This window comes from Lithobates pipiens, unplaced genomic scaffold (assembly GCF_037356315.1).
Source record: "Lithobates pipiens isolate NorthernLeopardFrog02 unplaced genomic scaffold, aLitPip1_a1.2 Scaffold_3, whole genome shotgun sequence".
NCBI classification, from domain to species: Eukaryota; Metazoa; Chordata; class Amphibia; order Anura; family Ranidae; genus Lithobates; species Lithobates pipiens.
The window spans coordinates 65,888,989-65,906,265 of record NW_027507790.1 but is presented as its reverse complement, the minus strand read 5'-3'; the positions used below and the strand labels follow the sequence as shown (position 1 = coordinate 65,906,265).

General features: G+C 47.2%; 1 long non-coding RNA gene across 1 annotated transcript; it reads left to right on the top strand.

Moving 5' to 3' along the window:
- The first annotated feature begins 6,250 nt into the window (after positions 1 to 6,250).
- On the top strand, positions 6,251 to 15,790 carry LOC143940428 (uncharacterized). Its single transcript, XR_013263870.1, has 3 exons — positions 6,251 to 6,393; positions 15,070 to 15,118; positions 15,199 to 15,790. It is a non-coding gene; the product is annotated as an uncharacterized LOC143940428 (long non-coding RNA).
- Positions 15,791 to 17,277: the final 1,487 nt, after the last annotated feature.

The following is a 17,277-nucleotide window of genomic DNA, read 5'->3' as shown; positions in this document are numbered from 1 at the left end:
TTTGGCTCACTTCCTTGTCCAAAAAAAGCACACCGTACTATATGCCCGTACCCTCCTCTTTGAAGAGATTAAGCGGTGTCATATTTCTACTGAGGCTGCTTATTATGAGGGGCTCCCACCATCTCTGTGCTGTGCTGACATCCTCCTGGGGCTGTACCTCTGCTGTGCATATTTTGAGGTGCTCCCACCATCCCTGTGCTGTGCTGACATCCTCCTGGGGCTGTACCTCTGCTGTGCATATTATGAGGGGCTCCCACCATCCCTGTGCTGTGCTGACTTCCTCCTGGGGCTGTACCTCTGCTGTGCATATTTTGAGGTGCTCCCACCATCCCTGTGCTATGTTCATTATGAGGGGCTCCCCCCATCCCTGTGCTGTCTTACTCCTGGGGCTGCTTATTATGAGGGGCTCCCACCATCCCTGTGCTATGCTGACATCCTCCTGGGGCTGCTTATTATGAGGGGCTCCCACCATCCCTGTGCTATGCTCATTATGAGGGGCTCCCACCATCCCTGTGCTATGCTGACTTCCTCCTGGGGCTGCTTACGGTGCTGGTGTGAGTGCTTTATGTCACACTGCTGATGTCAGTGCTCTCTATCACGGTGCTGCTGTCAGTGCTGTATATCACGGTGCTGGTGTGAGTGCTCTCTATCACGGTGCTGCTGTCAGTGCTGTATATCACGGTGCTGGTGTGAGTACTTTATGTCACGCTGTTGATGTCAGTGCTCTCTATCACGGTGCTGTTGTCAGTGCTGTATATCACTGTGCTGGTGTGAGTGCTTTATGTCACGCTGCTGATGTCAGTGCTCTCTATCACGGTGCTGCTGTCAGTGCTGTATATCACGGTGCTGGTGTGAGTGCTTTATGTCACGCTGCTGATGTCAGTGCTCTCTATCACGGTGATGCTGTCAGTGCTGTATATCACGGTGCTGGTGTGAGTGCTTTATGTCACGCTGCTGATGTCAGTGCTCTCTATCACGGTGATGCTGTCAGTGCTGTATATCACGGTGCTGGTGTGAGTGCTTTATGTCACACTGCTGATGTCATTGCTCTCTATCACGGTGCTGCTGTCAGTGCTGTATATCACGGTGCTGGTGTGAGTGCTTTATGTCACGCTGCTGATGTCAGTGCTCTCTATCACGGTGCTGTTGTCAGATCACTCTATCATGGTGCAGGTGTCATTGCTGTATGTCGCGCTGCTGATGTCAGTGCTCTCTATCACCGTGCTGTTGTCAGATCACTCTATCATGGTGCAGGTGTCATTGTTGTATGTCACGCTGCTGGTGATCATCTCCTGCACCCTCTTCTTTGCCTACCCTGGTCCCTGACCTTCCCTCTCCTCCATTGCCTTCATGCGCTCCACAGTCCTGAATTGTCACAACAATTTCCCGTATAAAAAAAGAATGCTTGTAGTTGTCGATCCCAGATTCACCTCATACATGTGTTATGTCATTGGCCATGTGGTGGGACTATGTTTGCACAGCTATTAATTATTTTGTGGCTGCAAATTTGACCTGTAGGTTTGCGAAGTTCGCCTCCCATTGAAGTCAATGGGGCCCGCCGCGAACGTTCCGGTTCGTGAACTATCGGCCGCGTTAGCGGTCCGCGAAACGTCCCGTCGGAAGTTCGTCCATCACTATCCGAGACCAGCACTGTTGGCTGTAGACACAGAGCCTGCTTGCCCTCTTTTAGTGGCCTGTGAGCATCTGCCTCTCTGTGGTGGCCTTCCAGACATGCTGTAAAATTTCATTAGCAAAACACTGCCTGACGTTTACTAGAAAAAGTACACCAGGAATGGCCTTCAGTCAGATATAGGCTTGGCTAGACTAGAATGCAGTGGATATAGATATATGTAGGATACTATATATATTTAATGCACTACAGATCACTGAATCACCTGCCTGCCTGAAACTATATTTGAAAATGTACACCAGAAATGTCTTGCAGTCAGATATAGGCTTGGCAGAATGCAGTGGATATATATGTAGGAGACTATATATATTTTATGCACTGCAGCTCACTGAATCACATACCTGCCTGAAAGTATATTTGAAAACGTACACCAGGAATGGACTGCAGTCAGATATAGGCTTGGCTAGACTAGAATGCAGTGGATATACATGGTAGACATACAGCAAAATCTACAAAGGAATGGTTCACAAATAAACGTATCCAGGTGTTAGAATAGCCAAGTCAAAGTCCAGACCTGAATCCAATCGAGAATCTGTGGAAAGAGCTGAAAACTGCTGTTCACAAACGCTCTCCATCCAACCTCACTGAGCTCGAGCTGTTTTGCAAGGAAGAATGAGCAAGAATTTCAGTCTCTCGATGTGCAAAACTGATAGAGACATACCCCAAGCGACTTGCAGCTGTAATCGCAGCAAAAGGTGGCTCTACAAAGTATTAACGCAAGAGGGCCGAATAATTTTGCACGCCCCACTTTTTATTTTTTTATTAGCTAAAAAAGTTTTAAAAATCCAATAGATTTCGTTCCACTTCACAATTGTGTCCCACTTGTTGGTGATTCTTCACAAAAAAATTTTTTTTTATATCTTTATGTTTGAAGCTTGAAATGTGGCAAAAGGTTGAAAAGTTCAAGGGGGCCGAATACTTTCGCAAGGCACTGTATATATATATATATATATATATATATATATATATATATTGTATGCACTGCAGCTTATTGAATCACTTGCCTGCAAGTATATTTGAAAATGTACACCAGGAAAAGCCTGCAGTCAGATATAGTCTTGGCTAGACTAGAATGCAGTGGATATATATATATATATGTAGGAGACTGTGTGTATATATATATATATATATATATATATATATATATATATATATATTATGCACTGCAGCTTACTGAATCACCTGCCTACCAGAAGTATATTAGAAACAGTACACCAGGAACAGCCTGCAGTGAGATATAGCTAAACTGCATGCAATGGATATATACATATATATACGGTATATATACGAGACTGACTGTGTATATATATTAAAGCGGGAGTCCGCCGGGACTCCGCGTTTTTTTTTTTTTTAAAGTCAGCAGCTACAAATACTGCAGCTGCTGACTTTTAAAATAGTGACACTTACCTGTCCAGCGCGCCCGCGATGTCGGCACCCGAAGCCGATCTCTAGATCGACACTCGAGTGCTGCCGCCGCCATCTTGGGTATGGGAATCAGGAAATGGAGCCTTTCGGCTTCATTTCCCAGTTCCCTACTGCGCATGCGCGAGCCGCGCAATGAGGACGGTCCCCGCTGCCTCTGGGATCTGTGTGTTTCCCAGCAGGCAGCGGGGCACTTGCGGAAGGGGGCGGGCACTTGCAGAAAGGGGCGTAATGTACGCCCCTTTCCGCAGAGAGCTAGCCCGGAAGTGGGTGCAGTTACCTGGATTATCCGGGTAACTGCACCCCCTCCCCCCTAAAGGGTGCCAATTGTGGCGCCGGAGGGGGGGAGGAATCCGATGAGCGGAAGGTCCATTTTAGGGTGGACCTCCGCTTTAAATCCAAAGCAGTTAACTGAATCACCTGCCTGAAGTATATTAGAAACAGTACACCAGGAACAAGTCAGCAGTCAGCGCTAGCTAAACTGGATACAGTGTATATATATATATATATACACAGTATACAAGCCTGGATGTATATATACTAAATACGCTGCAGCTAACTGAATAGCCTGTCTGCTCAATCTAAATGAAATGGCACTCTCTCTATGAAAGCCAGCAACACACTACACAGGGCCAACGTGCAGGCAGCCTTATATAGTGTGGGGCGTTGATTTAACCCCCTGAGCCATAATTGGCCATAGGCACCCATCCTTTGGCCAATTATGGCTCTCTTTGCTGATGGGGCTGTGATTGACCAAAGCATGCGGGTCATAATGCATGCTTGGCCAATCATTATACAGCAATGCACTGTGATGTCGCAGTGCATTATGGGGCTTGATGCACTGCTCGAATTTGGCGCGAACGCCCCATAATGTTTGTATTTCGACAAACGATCTAACAGCCAATGTTTGAGTAGAAACTCATGTTCGACCCGAACATAAAGCTCATCCCTACTCTTAAGCTCCATCAGGTTGGATGGGGAATGTTGGTGTACAGCCATTTTCAGATCTCTCCAGAGATGTTCAATCAGGTTCAAGTCTGGGCTCTGACTGGGCCACTCCAGAACATTCAAAGTTGTCCTGTAGCCACTCCGTTGTTGTCTTGGCTGTGCTCTTAGTGTCGTTGTCCTGTTGGAAGATGAACCCTCACCCCCAGTCTGAGGCCCAGAGCAAATTGGAGAAGGTTTTCATCAAGGATGTCTTTGTACATTGCTGCATTCATTTTTCCCTCAATCCTGACTAGTCTCCAAGTTCCTGCTGCTGAAGAATATCCCCACAGCATGATGCTGCCACCACCATGCTTCACTGTAGAGATGGTATTGGCCAGTTGATGAGTGGTGCCTGGTTTCCTCCATACATGACGCTTGCCATTAAGGCCAAAGAGTTTAATCTTTGTTTCATCAGACCAGAGAATTTTGTTTCTTGTGGTCTGAGAGTCCTTTAGCTGCCTTTTGGCAAACTCCAGATGGGCTGTCATGTGCCTTTTACTGAGGAGTGGCTTCCGTCTGGCCACTCTATTTGTATCTGTTTGTTCAGCCAGTGATCAACTGCAGTAATTTTTGTTTGTACAGCCAGTGATTACTCGCAGTGATTTGTATCTGTTCCCAGAGCCAGCAATTACCCGCAGCATTCTTTTTGTCCGCTTGCAGAGCCAGTGATTACCCACAGCGATTTGCATTTGTTTGCACAGACAGTGATTACTCGCAGCAATTTGTGTCTGCTTGTACAGCCAGGGATCACCCGCATCAATTTATGTCCGTTCGTACAACCAGTGATCACCCACATTGATTTATGTCTGTTCGTACAGCCAGTGATCACCCGCAGTGATTTGCATTTTTTTGTACAGCCAGTGATCACCTGCAGTGATTCGTGTCTGTACAACCAGTGATCACCCGCAGCTATTTGCATTTGTTTGCACAGCCAGTGATTACCCGCTGCGATTTGCATTTGTTTGCACAGCCAGTGATTACCCGCTGCGATTTGCATTTGTTTGCACAGCCAGTGATTACCCGCTGCAATTTGCATTTTTTTGCACAGCCAGTGATTACCTGCTGTGACTTGTGTCTGTTTGTACAACCAGTTGACCCTCGCGGTCATTTGCATGTTCGTACAGTCAGTGATCACCCGCAGCGATTTGGATGTTTGCACAGTCAGTGATCACCCGCAGAGATTTGGATGTTCGTACAGTCAATGATCACCAGCAGCGATTTGCATGTTCGTACAGTCAGTGATCACCCGCAGCGATTTGCATGTTCGTACAGTCAGTGATCACCCGCATAGATTTGGATGTTCGTACAGCCAGTGATTACCCGCATCGATTTTCATGTTCGTGCAGCCAGTCATCACCCACAGCAAGTTGCATGTTCGTACAGTCAGTGATTACCCGCAGTGATTTTCATGTTCGTACGGCCAGTGATCACCCACAGCGATTTTCATGTTTGTACAGTCAGTGATCACCAGCAGCGATTTTCATGTTTGTACAGTCAGTGATCACCAGCAGCGATTTTCATGTTTGTACAGTCAGTGATCACCCGCATCGATTTTCATGTTCATACAGCCAGTGATCACCCGCAGCGATTTGCATGTTTGTACAGCCAGTGATCACCCGCAGCGATTTGCATGTTTGTACAGCCAGTGATCACCCACAGCGATTTGCATGTTGGTACAGCCAGTGATCACCTGCAGCGACGGCTGCACTTTGCGCTCTCCAGTACAGCAAACCTCAGAATTTTGCTGACCTGCCTTCCATATGCAGGAAAACAACACACAGGGAAATCCTACAAGTTTGCAGATGAGGAGAGGCAGCAGTCCTCCTCTGCAGTCTCGTGGCCCAGTGACCCCGGCCCCTGAGACCAGCAAAGCTTGGGAAGAGCCAGCCGCCATGTTCCTCCATTGAGAAGCCCTGCATTCCTCTGAGTCTGACACCCAGCCCGCTAGATTTTTCTTTCTCTTTCTACAACTTGCGTTTAAAGCAAGCCTCTTCCCGCCCAGCCCGCCGCAGTCTAGGCTGCAGTCAGTGCAGTGACGTCCTCGTCCGCCCATGTGACGCTGGCCCCGCCCACAGCGCGCGCCCTAGTATTTGAATCCCGCTTCCGCCATTTTCTCTCGCTGCCTCATACAGACGCTTCTAGAAGGTAAGAGCTGATCGGAGGGAGGCCGCGCTTTACAATCCGTCGTGTATCCCGACCATCGTTCGCGGCACAGCGCTCCTTGTACCCGTGTGCTCAGCCCTTTAGTCGTGTAGCAGTTTGCCGTTGTTCTGGGCAGGAGATAGTCCCCTCGGGTGAGTAGAAGGGAGATCGGGCGGGCGGCGGCGCTGAGCCCCCTGACAGGGGGCGGGGGAGGCGGCTTGGCGCGCTTTTTCCATTGCCCGGCTCTGAGGGTCCGCGGCCACCGGGAAGGCCCCGTATAGAGAGCGTGTAGTCCAGTCATGGTTTATCGTCTTTATGCCGGCCACCTCATCCTCCTCTCTGTCCCGTGACTAGGCACTCCACCCGCCGCGGCCTGCACTCACCGGAGAGGCCCTGCCAGGCGGGGGCGCGCTACTGTGTCCGACTACAGGACCGGGTGGGGTGTAGGCCAGCAGGAAGCGGCGCTGCGCCATTACACTTTTCATTTCCCCCATGTGGCTGCCCATGGCGGGAGCGGCGTGTGTACGAGGCCTGGGGCGGGCTGTGCATGGGCCCATAGACTTCCTTTATACTCTGGATAGGATAGGCCTCTTCTCATGCGGATATCATTGAACTGCTGATAGCTTTACAGCCGTGTGTCATCACGTGTTAGGTTTTCGGCAGGCTTTCCTTTATGGTAACTTAACTTGTCATCTCTGCTGGGATAAGAGGAGAGTTACACTCCTGAGTCTGCTATTCCTATTGTCGTCGGAGGGTAGCACGTGTCTGCAGCCCCCCATAACTGCTGACTGCTTGGGGTTGTGACCCCCCCCCATCAATGCTTTTGTGTTGTGATTTCTATCTCCCACCCCAATTACTGATCAATGCCTGAGTTTGTGATCTCCCACCCCAATTACTGATCAATGCCTGAGTTTGTGGTCTCCCTACCCACCCCAATTACTGATCAATGCCTGAGTTTGTGGTCTCCCTACCCACCCCAATTACTGATCCATGCCTGAGTTTGTGGTCTCCCTACCCACCCCAATTACTGATCAATGCCTGAGTTTGTGGTCTCCCTACCCACCCCAATTACTGATCAATGCCTGAGTTTGTGGTCTCCCTACCCACCCCAATTACTGATCAATGCCTGAGTTTGTGGTCTCCCTACCCACCCCCCAATTACTGATCAATGCCTGAGTTTGTGGTCTCCCTACCCACCCCCCAATTACTGATCAATGCCTGAGTTTGTGGTCTCCCTACCCACCCCCCAATTACTGATCAATGCCTGAGTTTGTGGTCTCCCTACCCACCCCCCAATTACTGATCAATGCCTGAGTTTGTGGTCTCCCTACCCACCCCCCAATTACTGATCAATGCCTGAGTTTGTGGTCTCCCTACCCACCCCCCAATTACTGATCAATGCCTGAGTTTGTGGTCTCCCTACCCACCCCCCAATTACTGATCAATGCCTGAGTTTGTGGTCTCCCTACCCACCCCCCAATTACTGATCAATGCTTGGGGGGCTGTGATCTTCCTACGCCCCCCATTACTGGTCCAATGCTTGGGGGGGGGGGCTGTGATCTTCCCAGCCCCCCATTACTGGTCCAATGCTTGGGGGCTGTGATCTTCCCCAGACCCCCATTACTGGTCCAATGCCTGGGGGGGGGGGGCTGTGATCTTCCCCAGACCCCCATTACTGGTCCAATGCCTGGGGGGGGGGGGGGCTGTGATCTTCCCCAGACCCCCATTACTGGTCCAATGCCTGGGGGGGGGGGGGCTGTGATCTTCCCCAGACCCCCATTACTGGTCCAATGCCTGGGGGGGGGGGGCTGTGATCTTCCCCAGACCCCCATTACTGGTCCAATGCCTGGGGGGGGGGGGGCTGTGATCTTCCCCAGACCCCCATTACTGGTCCAATGCCTGGGGGGGGGGGGGGGCTGTGATCTTCCCCAGACCCCCATTACTGGTCCAATGCCTGGGGGGGGGGGGCTGTGATCTTCCCCAGACCCCCATTACTGGTCCAATGCCTGGGGGGGGGGGGGCTGTGATCTTCCCCAGACCCCCATTACTGGTCCAATGCCTGGGGGGGGGGGGCTGTGATCTTCCCCAGACCCCCATTACTGGTCCAATGCCTGGGGGGGGGGGGCTGTGATCTTCCCCAGACCCCTATTACTGGTCCAATGCCTGGGGGGGGGGGGGCTGTGATCTTCCCCAGACCCCCATTACTGGTCCAATGCCTGGGAGGGGGGGGGGCTGTGATCTTCCCCAGACCCCCATTACTGGTCCAATGCTTAGGTTTGTGATCTTCCCACCCCCCAAATGCTTAGGTTTGTGATCTCCCTGTCCCCAAACCACGGCTCAATGCTTGGGCTTGCAATCTACCCCACCTCTCACATCAGTGCTTGGGTTTGTGATCTCCCTACCACCCTCACCTCTCCCGTCACTGCTCATTGCTTGGAGTTGTGATCTCCCAACCACTTTAATTACAAAAACTACCAAGATATTATGCATTTGTGCTCTTGGCTTTTTAGAAGTGCTCCCTCAGCAAGCCCTGTGTACATCCCTAGACACAGCTCAGCCATGTTTTCTCATCAGACTTTGGTCTAGGCAGCATCATTATAATTTAGGGTGCATAATCAGATCACTGGCTGGAGGAAGGACTTTCTGCTATAGGTTTTTAGTGAGATTTCATTTAGAAGACTGTCCTGTTCCAGAAACCTCACTTGTAGATATATTTTAGAACGGGTCCAGTGACGGGTAACAAATGGTGAGTAGTTTGGGGCTAAAAGCTGCTTTCACATGGACTATTTTTTTTCACACTTTTTTTTTTTTTTTTCTTTTAAAGCTTAAATTGTCCATTTAAATGTTTTCACACCGAGGCGATGTGCTTCCATTGTGATGAGAGAATTTCTGCTTGAGTCTTTGGAACATGTTTTGAGTTAAACGCACCAGAAAGCACTTTTCTATTGAAAGCAATAGCAAACGTGACAAATGCACTTCCGATGTGCAGCTTGAGTCACATGTCGTCTGAAAACTGCTGGAGTTCTGCCTAAAAATGGAACTTTCGCTTTAAGTATTGGTGATCACCTGAACTTCCACATTTTGGCATGTCCTTTTGGGGGGGGCGGGCACCCTGTTTTTAGTCACCCAGCTCCCATTTCCTCACCTGGTGGCACCCGAAGGAAGACCACCTCTTCCTCATGCCATAGGTCTCAGACGATTGCCTGGCCATTCACAGCATGCAGTCCCACCCAGACGCCCACAGGTAGAATGCCAGGGAGAAGAGTGGAGCTTCCTGCATCGCTGGACGGATTGGTGTGTAAAAGTCAGCAGCTACACTTTTTGTAGCTGCTAACTTTTTTAATTGAGTGGAAGGCCGCTTTAAACCACGTTCAGAGCAACTTCAGGAAATGATTATTGGCCCCCATCCTCCAAAAATTAAGTCAGCAGCTACCAACACTGTAGCTGCTGACATTTACTATTGGGAAACTAGCCTGTCTAGGCATCCAGTGGTGTCCTCACCTGAGCTGATTCTTGGATGGACTCCCAGTTGCTGGCGTGTCAATCTTGATTTAAGGCCCCTTTCATACTTGTGTAACTTTGGATATCAGTTGCATGACAAGTCGTACCCAATGATTCCTAATGACAACCATTCATATCTGTGGCTTCAAGTCGCACCATCTTCCAACAGTAAGTTGTATCAGTCATCCTTGGGATATACAGATCTACATTCAGATGAGTGAACTCCATGAACTTTTTTTTTCTCCTTTCTATCACATTTCTATGGCTCCTGCTACACTGTGTCCTGTAAAAGCAGGGAGAGACATGTAGCCAGGCACAGTGCTGGATTGTAAGAGGAGGCAGGTATAGGGGGTGGACAAGGGAAATGGTTTCACCTTTAAAGTGCAAGGAAATCAAAACTTGGCCCCGTAGAGAGAAAAATTGCTATTTACCTGTTCTGCAGGCTGAGCTGTCATCGGTGGCTTCAGTGTGTAGGAGAGGCAGTCGACAACGGAAGCCCAATAGGAAGTCAACGGGTGACATCTCTTCACAGGCATTTCTTGATGGGGGGGGGGGGAGCACCGGACACAGTAGCGGCTTCACAACAGGTTAGTGTAGCCACCCCCCTTCAAGAGCTAGATTAGTTTTAGTATGTGGCTGAGTTAGATTTTGCTTTACTTCCACCTTAACACAGGGAATGCCCTAAGGCAGCTTTTCTTGACCTGTTCAACACAGGAACTCTTGAAATAACTTTCTGGTCCTAGGGAACCCCTTCTAAAATTACTAAAGCTACAATTCCTAATACATGAGTGTGATGGTCAGTGGGAAGAATGCTCCTTATAGATTGCTAAAAAGGTCAATGGTGTCAGTGGTAACTCATCTCAGAGGCAAACATTTCTCAAGGAACCTTGCGTTAAAGTATAATAAGTAAATATATGAATGCAGCTGTGTATATTTTTTATTTTTGTACGCTGCTGCTATTGCTCCTAGGTGAGACTGAAGTGCCCAGCACCTTGAGATGCCCCTTAACATCTCAGGAGGCTGTAGAAGCACATTCGGACAGCCGGTGTTCTGGCGTATAGAGTCCGGGCATCACATAGTGTCCACTCCGTACTGCGCATGCACAGTACGGAGCAGACGAAGCTTCGGAAAATCTCCGAAGCTGAACAGCGCCTGCGCCGTGAGTGGAGGTGGTAGCCCCACCATCCAAGCGGACATAGGGTTGTGAATTTTAGAGGGCCCCTCGCGGGCGAGCTTTGCTCGCCACGCTTCGGGCTCGGCCTCGCTGCGCTCGGCTCTTTTTTTATTCTAACTCTATGTCCACTTGGATAGTGGGGATAGAACCTGGACTCGCGGCGCAGGCGCCGTTCATCCTCGGCAATTTTCGGAATGTGTGTTCCTGTGTACTGCGCATGCGCAGTACGCAGGGGACACTATCTGATGGAGGACGCTATTTGACAAGACACCGGCGGCAGAGCCCAGTTGGGGCCTAGGCTGCTGGAACCTGAGAGGGGCAACTGGTGTAGGAAATGGGTTGACATCTGAACAGAAGAGCTGCTGCAGTAGGCTTTTGTCAAGCTAGTATGACGTTTGAAGAGACCGCTTAATAGATGGGAGGGAGGTGAAATGGTGAAGATAATTAATGGAACTAAAGGCAATATATAATTCTCTACCAGTCTGGCTCCCTCTCTGGCATCTCCCCATGACCAGCACAAGATGATGTAACTTGTGTGCGGGACTCGGTCATCCCAGCACGCAGTACTGTGCTGGCTTTGTATTGTGCAGTTAGTTTACACGCCAGGGAAGAGTGCAGGTAGGTGTATTTTATTGCAGATGAAACCATGCATGTTCTGTGATCGGTATCTGTTCTAAAGTCTTTAGTTAAAGGAACTTTAGTTCCTTTTATATAAAGTGTATCTTGAGGTAAAACTCTTTTTAGTTTGCCAAGTATTAGAACCCTTATTGGGTTTTATTGCTGCCTGTGTCCTAGGTGTGTAGGTTCACTTTTAAGCTCTGTAAAATCATGGAGTTGCTACTATAACAGGAATGGAAGGAATGTCTTCCAGTGAGGATGTGCTATTCCAGAGATTATCTTAAAGTGGGGTACCCCCTAAAAAAAAAATTAAGTCATCAGCTACAAATACTGCAGCTGCTGGCTTTTAATAATCGGACACTTACCTGTCCCGGGTTCCAGCGATGCGGGGGAACGAAGCCCCCCTCGCTCCCCGCTCCGCTCGCGGCGCAGTCATGCATACTGTGGGCACCCGACTGTGGCTTCACAGCCGGGCACCCACTGCGCATGCGCGAGCGGCGCAGGGCGCCGTGATACGCCGTACAGTCACCTGGGACACGTGACAGGTCCCAGGTGAATGTGCGGCGCGAGGGGAAGTGATGTCACCAGCCCGGGCAATGAAGAAGGCAGACTACGAGGGACCCCCTAGCAACCGGTATTTAGAGGTGAGTAAAAAATTTTTTTTTTTGCCAATTATTTTTTTTTGATTTTTTTAAAGAATTTTAAGTAGTTTTATTTTTTGGGTGGCAACTCCACTTTAAAGTGTAAATCTATCCAAACACTAAAATCCACGATCTAACACTAAGCTATGTAGCTGTAGAGAAGAAATTGGTGTTATACCTTTTTTTAGGTTCGAACCAGTCTCCAGCAGCAGTAGCTCTGCAGAGGACACTGCTGACAACGGCTGTGGCGTCACACACTCACTATGGGGCTCGCATTGTCGGCTGTGTCCTCTGCACCCACCTCAACAGTGAAGCTGAGAGCTCAGCGTTTTGTTGTATCGGCTTCAAAAGCTATATATTTACAGGGCTAGATGGGTCAGTGTTGGGTAGTGGATGTCTTTAGATGCAGGGATTTTAGTGTTGTCAACTTCTACTTGAATGTGAGTTTAATGCATTTCCTGTTGTGCCCAGTGTGGGAAGTGATTGTAAGTCTTAGGGCTTGTTCTCACCATGTCTGAGCTGTGGCACCCCTGTATGTATAATCCGGCACTTAACTGCTTGCCAGCCAGCTGCTGCAGTTGTACTGCAGCAGGTTGGCGTGGCTACACAAATCGCCACAGCTATAGGATGGCTCTTTAAGTTGCTATAGCAGGCGCATGCCTGCAGCGTCTTCCCAGAGCTGATGTTCTTGCCTGGTGGGCATGATGTCCCCCAGGCATCAGCAATTGCTCGTTACAGATCGAGAATGTGTACAAATCCAAGTTCCCTCAGGGGACAGACAGATCGTGTGTTCATACTAAGTATGAATGCCAATCGGCCTCCTCCCCTAGTCGGTCCCATCCCCCTACAGTTAGAACACATCTAGGGAATACAGTTTACCTCTTCCCTGCCAATGACGTATACAGTAATCAGTGGCTATTTTTAGCTGACTGATGTATAAATGTCAATGGTCCCAATAGTGTGTAGTGTCCGGTCTGTCGCAGTCCTTCTAAAAATTGCAGATCTCTGCCATTACTACTGTAAAAAAGCCATAAATACATTCCCTGTTTTGTAGATGCTACAAGTTTTGCGCAATTCAATATATATGTTTGCAGGTTTTTTGTTTACCAAAAACGTGTAGAATACATATTGGCCTAAACTGATGAAGACATTTGTTTACTTTTTTGGGGGATAATATAGCAAAGTACAAAATATTTTTCAAAATTGTCAATTTTGTTTATAGCACAAGAAATAAACTGCAGAGGTGATCAAATGCCACCAAAAGAATGCTTTATTTGTGGGGAAAAGACACACATTTTGTTTGGGTACCACAGCCCACAATTATCAAAGGGACGCAGTGCTTTATTGCAAAATATGGCCTGGTCAGGAAGGGGTCAAAGCCTTCTGAGGCTGAAGTGATTAATGTTGGCTTATGTGTCCATGCACACATAGGCATTTAAAGTAGGCTACTTTCACACTGGGGTTGAACTGTGTTGGCTGAAAAGTGCTGCTCGTTTTAGCGTTGCTTTTCACCTGCTAGCCACATGCTTTAACCCTCCCTCCTGCAAGCACTCTGTGCTAAAATTGTCTCCCATGCCACCTCAGCGTGAAAGCCAATTTGGCATTGCCTGTATTGTGACTGCAATTCCAATTTGCTCAGGTGCACATTGGGTCTGTTATATTCCCACCTGCCTTCCCATTGTAGCTAAATGGCTGCAATTTGCTTCTTCCCTGGTCATAGCAGCTGGGGAATGGGACACCAGAAACAAAGTGGTGTACATTTGTGGGGTTTCTCTTCTGTGCAGCTAGGGGAGGTAACAAATGACCTATGGATGTTCCATAGTCTCCCTCCCCCATTCCGTAAAAGTGATCCGGTGGCTGTACATGCATTTAAAGAGGTTGCAACCTCTACCAAAAAACTGGAAGACAAAGGCATAATGAGCTAATATGTATTGCATAATTACTCATAAAATACCCCAGAATGGAACCCTCCGCTGATGCACGCTGAGACGGCTGACATTTTCCACTGTTTCTTCCGGGTTCGTGGGCTCAAGTGATGAGTGGCTGGAGCCAGGATAACTTCACTCCTGCGTGCAGATGGCTGTTCCTTCAGAGCACATGTGCCGATTATGTAATAGGCAGTGTATACAGTAAATATCTCCTACATGGTGCAAGTTTAGAGGATATTTACAGTACCTAGAAAGTAAGCCTTATTGGCTTGCCTACAGATGCAAACAATACAAGGAGGCTTACTTCCTTTTTAAATGGCTGCCTTTTGAGCTTAGTATCTGCTTGGTGGCCTGGCAAGTTAATTTGCTCTTTATGCACTTTAGTAGGACAGCACTAATCGGTTCCTTATGTGGTGGTAGTATTGACCTCTACTCTGCTCCTGAGTGTAAAGTCTTAACATACCAGCTGTCCATCTTCAATGTAGCTGGTTGCTAGATGCATCCTGGAAGCCTATAGCATCAATGGTGAAGGTGATGAATTGCCTCTTGCCTTCAGAAATGAGGGGTGCGTTCATGATCACATGACTACAGGAAAGTAATGAGAAATGTTTTCAATAGTATGCTTTTAAAACTAAGTGAATGCATGAAGTAGTTGGTGCTTGAATAAGTGATGTTGTTCACATGTTCTCTAACATGTTGCTTGCTACATTCTATGGTATTAACCCCCCTGCAATGTATAGCACTGCTGCTATGCACCAATCATAAAGCAGCTCTTTAATAGGACATCAGGAAGTGGGTGTATATTAGGAGGTGGTGTGGGGTGACTAACACTCTGTTAACAGTCTGAATGAGGCCTGGAGCTGTCTGCCTTGGGGGATGAGTGGCCTATTATATAGTTTTCAATACTGCTACTCATGTTGCTGACACTATCAAAATCTAAATGTTGTACATTTTGTTTTCTCCTAGCCACACACATACCATGGCAGCCCAGGGAGAACCTCAAGTTCAGTTCAAGGTAAAGCAAATGTGTCATATTTTGTTTAAATTGTTTAAAATGTTTGTTCTTTACATTAAAATGACATATTTTTGTTTCAGCTTGTTCTGGTTGGTGATGGTGGTACTGGTAAAACAACATTTGTAAAACGTCATTTGACTGGTGAATTCGAGAAAAAATACGTAGGTATGTAAGCTTTAACCCTTTGCTGCCAGGGCCATTTTTTGCAATTTATATGTAAATGCACATTAGGCTTTTACTTAAAACCCCAGAACATATATCTTTTGAACGCAATGAAAATTAAATGGTGGTAGTTGCTAACCTTTGTCATGTTAATGCACGTTTATCAAACCTATAGTGCAAGTAAACCATATATACTCTTATGGTTATTGGTGCACATGAATGCAATATATTGCCAAATTTTTGGTAAAAGTTAACAAGGTTGTGTTAAGTAAATGGATAACAAAACTTGAAATTGTGGTACCCAAAATTTGTCCATAGGCTGAGGTAAAAGCCTATATCTTATCAGTTTAGAGTGAACTATGAATGATGGCCCTATAATTCGGTGTTTGGTAAAAGTTGACAGTTGTAAACCGTCTCTGCTATTAAGCAGCCCAAAGGCTCAGTTCACACTGCAGTAATGGGGGGGAACTATTCATGATTGGAATAGTTGTGTTGGGGTTTTTTTTTTTTTTTTTTTTTTTTTTTTCTAGTCACAAGCCACTTTTAAGTACCCAAGATGTTGGGAGATGTCTCTTTATACTAAAATGACACTTTGTATTGTGTAAGGCTGGTCAGTGTGCAGTTACCTTTGTGTGGGAATACCTGGCTGCACAACAGGTTCTTCCTTGCTCCTTTCATTGAACTGTGTTCATGCAGTGCAATTCGTTGTGTGATTTGACAGTTCAGAATTGCTTGACAATTTGTACCTCATTGCCTGCAATGGGAACTGTTTTAAATCCTTGCAAATCAGTTTCCTACACTTTTTGCAACTTGTGTAGACTTCTATCTAACTAAGTCGCAAGCTGCAATTAAAAATTAGGTTTAATCACTGATCTGTGGCTTTGAAACTGAAGTAGTGCTGTATAGCTGCACTACTGTGAACCAGGGCTCATATGCAGATTGGAACCTGGGATCTGCTCTCTTACTGGAATTAAGTGTAGGTACCAACACTTCATCTCGCCAGTTTTTTTTTTTTTTTTTTTTTATCTGATATTTCTTTTTTAAATTGGCTGCATTGAAAGGGAGCTGTAATATTCACCATTGCACTGTCCACACAACCGACTTTGGCTATAGATTGTTCAGGATCCAAACCCTCTGTCTGGTCCACTGATGCTCTCTGGTTCCCTCCTCTGGCCTCTGTTGCTACTTGTCCCATTGTGACCTAGGTGGAGGGAAAGAACCATGGAATGCTGAGCAGGACCAGACCTCTAACCCTCCCACTCCATGCTGAAGGTTTTTCCACCAGTGGGAAAATGTGGGCAAGTATGCCTTTGCTGGTTATTGATGCAAGTGTTACGTTTTATTTGTAAATGACTTTTTTTTTTTTTTTTTTTTGCAGCCACACTTGGTGTTGAAGTCCACCCTTTGGTTTTCCATACCAACAGAGGTCCCATTAAATTCAATGTATGGGATACTGCCGGTCAAGAAAAGTTTGGTGGTTTGCGAGATGGCTATTACATCCAGGGTGAGGATTGCAGTGAAATTTTAATTTCTTTTTACCGGTTTGTTAGCCTACCCTGTCAGCATCTTAAAACAGTGCAGGCATTTTTCCTTTCCAAAAGTTGGATGTGTTGAAGAAAAGCATATAATGTTATGAGTATTCTGAAATGGGTGTCCATATTTACTAAAACTGCTCTCGCCATCCTATGGCCAACACTTTAAGGCTCCATGCACACTGAAGCTCAAAAAAGCTATTTCTGGATGCCAGATTGCTGGCAGAAAACGCTGGTTGAAAAACCTGCTTTTAACAGAGTTTTATACTAGCGTTAATGAGCGTTTTACAGCGTTTTACAGCGTTTTACAGCGTTAATGAGCGTTTTACAGCGTTAATGAGCGTTTTACAGCGTTAATGAGCGTTTTACAGCGTTAATGAGCGTTTTACAGCGTTAATGAGCGTTTTACAGCGTTAATGAGCGTTTTACAGCGTTAATGAGCGTTTTACAGCGTTAATGAGCGTT